This window comes from Tachyglossus aculeatus, chromosome 17 (assembly GCF_015852505.1).
Source record: "Tachyglossus aculeatus isolate mTacAcu1 chromosome 17, mTacAcu1.pri, whole genome shotgun sequence".
NCBI classification, from domain to species: domain Eukaryota; kingdom Metazoa; phylum Chordata; class Mammalia; order Monotremata; family Tachyglossidae; genus Tachyglossus; species Tachyglossus aculeatus.
In genome coordinates, this window is record NC_052082.1 from 4348813 (window position 1) to 4355106 (window position 6294).

Sequence of the window (6294 nt, forward strand, 5' to 3'; positions counted from 1 at the left end):
TTAAGCGCTCAATAAATGCGATTGATTGATTGATTGTCGTCTCTGATCTTTAGCGGCGTCATTCATTCATTTATTCAATCATATTTATTGAGCGCTTACAGTACTTGCAGAGCACTGTACTAAGTGCTTGGGAAGTCCAAGTTGGCAATATATAGAGACGGTCCCTACCCAACAGCGGGCTCACAGTCTAGAAGGGGGAGACAGACAACAAAACAAAACATATTAACAAAATAAAAGAAATAGACTAAATATGTGCAAATTAAATAAATACATGAATAAATAATAAATACGTACAAACATGTATACATATATACAGGTGCTGTGGGGAGGGAAAGGAGGTAAGGCGGGGGGGATGGGGAGGGGGAGGAAGGCGAGAGGAAGGAGAGGGCTCAGTTTGGGAAGGCCATGGACACACCTCTCCCGGAACGCCCCACCTCCATCTGCAATCATTCTGGTAGTGTATCCAGGGAATTTTCCTGGTAAAAATATGGAAGTGGTTTACTTTTGCCTCCTTCCACGCAGTTAACCTGAACCTCCACCTTCGTCTCCCTCCCATGTCTCCGCTGCCCAGCACGGGTGAGTTTTGACTTGTAGCAGATTGCCCTCCACTCGCTAGCCACTGCCCAAGCTAGGAATGGAATGGATGTGTCTCCACTTGACTCTCCCTCCCGTAGTCGAGACTGGTAGAGGACTGGAAACTCTCCAGGTGCGTCGCCGAGAGGAGATGCGCTGAACTAGGTATAAGATAATCACATCAGACTCAGTTCCTGTCTCACATGAAACTCACAGTCTAAAAAGGGGAGGAAGATGAGGTATTGATTTTCCAGATGAGGAAACTGAGTCCTGGAGAAGTTAAGTGACTTGCCCAAGGCCACACAGCAGGCAAGCGGGGGAGTCAGGATTAAAACCCAGGAGTGCTGGCTCCCAGGCCTCTACATAATCAACTAGTCCATGTAGCGTGACTCAGTGGAAAGAGCCCGGGCTTGAGAGTCAGAGATCATTCATTCATTCATTCAATTGTATTTATTGAGCACTTACTCACTTACTTACTCATATGTATATATGGTTGTACATATTTATTACTCTATTTATTTATTCATTTATTTTACTTGTACATTTCTATCCTATTTATTTTATTTTGTTGGTATGTTTGGTTCTGTTCTCTGTCTCCCCCTTTTAGACTGTGAGCCCACTGTTGGGTAGGGACTGTCTCTATGTGTTGCCAATTTGTACTTCCCAAGCGCTTAGTACAGTGCTCTGCACATAGTATGCGCTCAATAAATACGATTGATTGATTGATTGATGGATTACTCTGTGCAGAGCACTGTACTAAATGCTTGGGAAGTACAAGTTGGCAACATATAGAGAAGGTCCCTACCCAACAGTGGGCTGGGTTCTAATTCCACTCCGTCACTTGTCAGCTGTGTGACCTAGGGCAAGTCACTTCATTTCTCTGGGCCTCAGTTCCCTCATCTGTAAAATGGGGATTTAGACTGTGAGCCCCACGTGGGACAACCTTAATTACCTTGTATCCCCTTCCCCAGCACTAAGAACAGTGCTTGGCACATAGTAAGTGCTTAACATATGCCATCATTATTATTCTACTCTACTAGGAGGCTGCCGGGCTGCTCTTCAAGCAAGGTTGCCGGAGATTAGACCAGCTCATTAGTCTCCCTGAAAAATATATAGCCATTGCTAAATTGATTTTGAATTGATGGATTACCACAATTATTTTGCAACGGCATTTGTAAAGCACTTCCTTTGCATCAAACACTGTTCTAACTGCTGGGGGAAGCCCAAATTGATTAGCTCTGACACAGTCCCTACCACGCATGGGTCTCACTTTCTAAGTATTTTCATCTTCATTTCCATCTTAAGCAAAGCAACTGAGTTGTAAAGCACATGTTCCTCTCTTCCTCTTCAAACTAGTACATGTTATCTAGTTAGTCTATTCATTTTATTTGGTTTATATGTTTTGTTTTGTTGTCTGTCTCCCCCTTCTAGACTGTGAGCCCACTCTTGGGTAGGGACTGTCTCTATTTGATGCAAACTTGTTCTTCCCAAGTGCTTAGTACAGTGCTCTGCACACAGTAAGCGCTCAATAAATACGATTGAATGTTATCCAAGGTCTCTTTCGACCTTGGTACGCTCCTTGAGGGCAGGGATCATTTCCACCAATTCTACTGTATCATACTTTCCCAAGTATTCAGAACAGTAGTCTGCACAGAACAAACGTCCAATAAATTCCACTGATCTAGTGATTCGTGCGTGTTTTCCATTCGGGCAGTAGCAATACACCCTTGAACAGAAGGTTAACTAGAGGAGAACCTTGGTAAATTTTTCTTCTCTCTTCATAAAAGTTGTAAATTTTTCTTCTCTCTTCCTAAAGTTATTCCTGTTTTCATGTTGATGTTACCAGGAAAGATTTCTTTGGGAAACAAATTAAATGGAGTTGGAATATCCAACCCCAAATCTGTAGGTAATTGGCAATTAAGTATCCAAGAGGAATTTTTGGCACCAAAAGACAATGATAGCATATTTCTAAGCATGTTGCGAATTATTTCAAGGATTTTACTGGGGCAAATGTTTCAGTATGTGAGCAAGTAATACTTAATTAGTTTATGCGTTTGCTTTGAGAAGCCGTAACTTGGCAGCCCTGGGTGGGAAGTCTGGGCCAATCTTGAGTGTAGAATGGAAATGAGAAAATGTCAAATGAATGAGTACGATATGAACCTATGCTATCGGTCTCCATCAATATAATGCAGTAAAACTTCATTAATTTTGAACAGAACGACAGTGAGAGGGAATCCACAAAATAGCCAGGATTGAATGGCCCAATATTTTTACTGAAGAAAATGGAGTGCTATGTAAGCTAAGGAATAGCAATTGATCCAATAATAATAATAATAATAATGGCATTTATTAAGCACTTACTATGTGCAAAGCACTGTTCTAGGCTCTGGGGAGGATACAAGGTAATCAGGTTGCCCCACAGGGGGCTCTCACAGTCTTAATCCCCATTTTCCAGATGAGGGAACTGAGGCACAGAGAAGTTAAGTGACTTGCCCATAGTCACACAGTTGACAATTGGCAGAGCTGGGATTTGAACCCATGACCTCTGACTCCAAAGCCCATGCTCTTTCCACTGAGCCATGCTCTGAATCATCCATCTCGGTGAATCAACCAATATTAACTGAATGTTTTACTGAAATTATTTGGATTTATGTTATTTCTGTTCAGTTAAGATGGCGGGGAGGAGTTCGACTGAAAAGCACCTCTAAGATGTGCTTTAGTTAATGTCATAATACTTGTTCCTTTTGGTCATAGTTTAGTTGCATGTCACCATTTCCTTTGTAAATTGCTCCTTGGAGCATTCTTTGAATTGTTTCATTTAAGGGTTTTAAACTCCATTTTCCAGTGGCAAATTGAGAGCCATGGTAGAAATAACAGTAGAATTAGTAGTAGTCATAGTAGTACTTATTGAACAACTACAGAGTGCAGTGCGCTGTACTAAGCGATTAGAAAAGCTGACCCGTAGCTAATAAGGTCAAGTTCAGCTCTGTTCTCCTTCCTAAGGAAATTACAAATCCCATGTGGGATCTAGGCATCTAGTAGTACTTAGCACACTGCTTGACACATAGTAAATGCTTAACAAATACTACAGCGATAATGATGATAAAAATAACAATAGCAGTAACCATTTTTATTATTATTATTCAGCCTAGCTAACAGCTCTATAAAATTTTGACCCTGACTGAATCACCATCTGGTTAGCTCAAGCGACAGTTTTAGGCAGAGATTATCTGGGAGGATGAGGGCCAAGTACCATACTACGTGCTCAGAAAGCTTGGGCAGAAGCAAAGAAAACACATTCCCTACACTTACACTCTATACCTAGGATCTTATATTTTAATTTTAGAGGCAGATATACAAACCCCAGCATAAAAATAAACCATCAATATGAATATTATGGGACTGTTTGTGTTACTGAAATAAATCTCACTTGAAAAAGGAAGTTTAGATAGAATTTTGTTCGCCTAGTGGGTCACTCCAAGCAAGCTCTTAGCATTGGGTACTGATACAGGAAAACATATGCCCAAGTTAAGAGTTTCTGTCCTTTCTCTAGGCCTGGTTTTGTGTTGTCAATGAAATGATAATAACATCACCAGGAAATAGTATTTATTAAGCATGGACTCTTTGTCCTACCCTGAGACTGATCCAAAACCATCACAGAAACCCTTAGTCTTCCCTCAAAGTTTATGAGGGAGGTCAGGTATTTCATTCCCTTTTTACAGATGAGGAAACTGAAGTCCAGAGATGTTAAGTGACCTGCCCAAGGTCAATCAGAAGGCAGAAAGCAGAGCTGGGGCTGGAACCCAGGTTCTGATTCCCTTTACCTTGCTCTTGTCATCAGCCCATGGTGTCTTAGGAGTTTGTGGTTAACTACATTAATAATAATGACAGTAATGATGGTATTTGTTAAGCACTATGTGCCAAGATTGTTCTAAGTGCTGGGATAGATATAAGGTTATCAGGTTGTCCCACGTGGGGCTCACAGTCTTAATCCCCATTTTACAGGTGAGGTAACTGAGGCACAGAGAAGTTAAGTGAGTTGCTCAAGGTCACACAGCTGACAAGTGGCAGAGCCGGGATTCATTCATTCAATTCAATCGTATTTATTGAGTGCTTAGAACCCATGACCTCTGACTCCCAAGCCCGGGCTCTTTCCGCTAAACCACGCTGGTCTCGAGTGCTCTTTAGGCTGACCCTTCCTTAGTCTGGTCTTATGTCATTGAGTCTTTTCCATCCCATAGCGACTCCATGGACGTATCTCTCCCGGAACACCCCAACTCCATCTCCATCATTAACTCCTCACCCTGGGCTTCAAGGATGTCCATCACCTCGCCCCCTCCTACCTCACCTCCCTTCTCTCCTTCTACTGCCCAGCCCGCACCCTCCGCTCCTCCACCACTAATCTCCTCACTGTACCTCGCTCTCGCCTGTCCCGCCATCGACCCCCGGCCCACGTCATCCCCCGGGCCTGGAATGCCCTCCCTCTGCTCATCCACCAAGCTAGCTCTCTTCCTCCCTTCAAGGCCCTACTGAGAGCTCACCTCCTCCAGGAGGCCTTCCCAGACTGAGCCCCTTCCTTCCTCTCCCCCTCATCCCCTTCTCAATCCCCCCATCTTACCTCCTTCCCTTCCCCACAGCACCTGTATATATGTATATATGTTTGTACATATTTTTTACTCTATTTATTTATTTATTTATTTTATTTGTACACATCTATTCTATTTATTTTATTTTGTTAGTATGTTTAGTTTTGTTCTCTGTCTCCCCCTTTAAGACTGTGAGCCCACTGTTGGGTAGGGACTGTCTCTATATGTTGCCAATTTGTACTTCCCAAGCGCTTAGTACAGTGCTCTGCACATAGTAAGCGCTCAATAAATACGATTGATGATGATGATGTTGATGATGATTTATTACTCTATTTATTTATTTTATTTGTACATATCTATTCTATTTATTTTATTTTGTTAGTATGTTTAGTTTTGTTCTCTGTCTCCCCCTTTAAGACTGTGAGCCCACTGTTGGGTAGGGACTGTCTCTATATGTTGCCAATTTGTACTTCCCAAGCGCTTAGTACAGTGCTCTGCACATAGTAAGCACTCAATAAATACGATTGATGATGATGATGATGATGATTTATTACTCTATTTATTTATTTATTTTACTTGTACATATCTATTCTATTTATTTTATTTTGTTAGTATGTTTGGTTTTGTTCTCTGTCTCCCCCTTTTAGACTGTGAGCCCACTGTTGGGTAGGGACTGTCTCTATATGTTGCCAATTTGTACTTCCCAAGCGCTTAGTACAGTGCTCTGCACATAGTAAGCGCTCAATAAATACGATTGATGATGATGATGATGGTAGTGCACCCATAGGGTTTTCTTGGTAAAAAATACAGAAGTGGTTTACCGTTGCTTTCTTCCGCGGAGTAAACTTGAGTCTCCACTCCTCGACTCTCTCCCATGCTGCTGCTGCCAAGTACAGGTGAATTTTAACTTGTAGAAGATTGCCTTCCACTCACTAAACACTGCCCAAGCTAAGAATGGAATGGGTAGGTCTCTGCCTGACTCTTCCTCCCGCAGTCGAATACTGGAAGCTCTCCAGGTGCCATCCTATCGACAGAATCATCTTCAAAGCAAACGATAGCTCTACATATGTACCATATGGGTCAGATTTACAGTGCACTGAGCTATCATAAAAGAATTGCTGAACTCAGTCACTAT

General features: G+C 42.1%; 1 non-coding gene across 1 annotated transcript; it reads right to left on the reverse strand.

The window, feature by feature from the left end:
- Positions 1–586: 586 nt before the first annotated feature.
- LOC119939835 lies at positions 587–724 on the reverse strand. Its single transcript, XR_005454797.1, has one exon. It is a non-coding gene; the product is annotated as a small nucleolar RNA SNORA7 (small nucleolar RNA).
- Between the last annotated feature and the right edge of the window lie 5570 nt (positions 725–6294).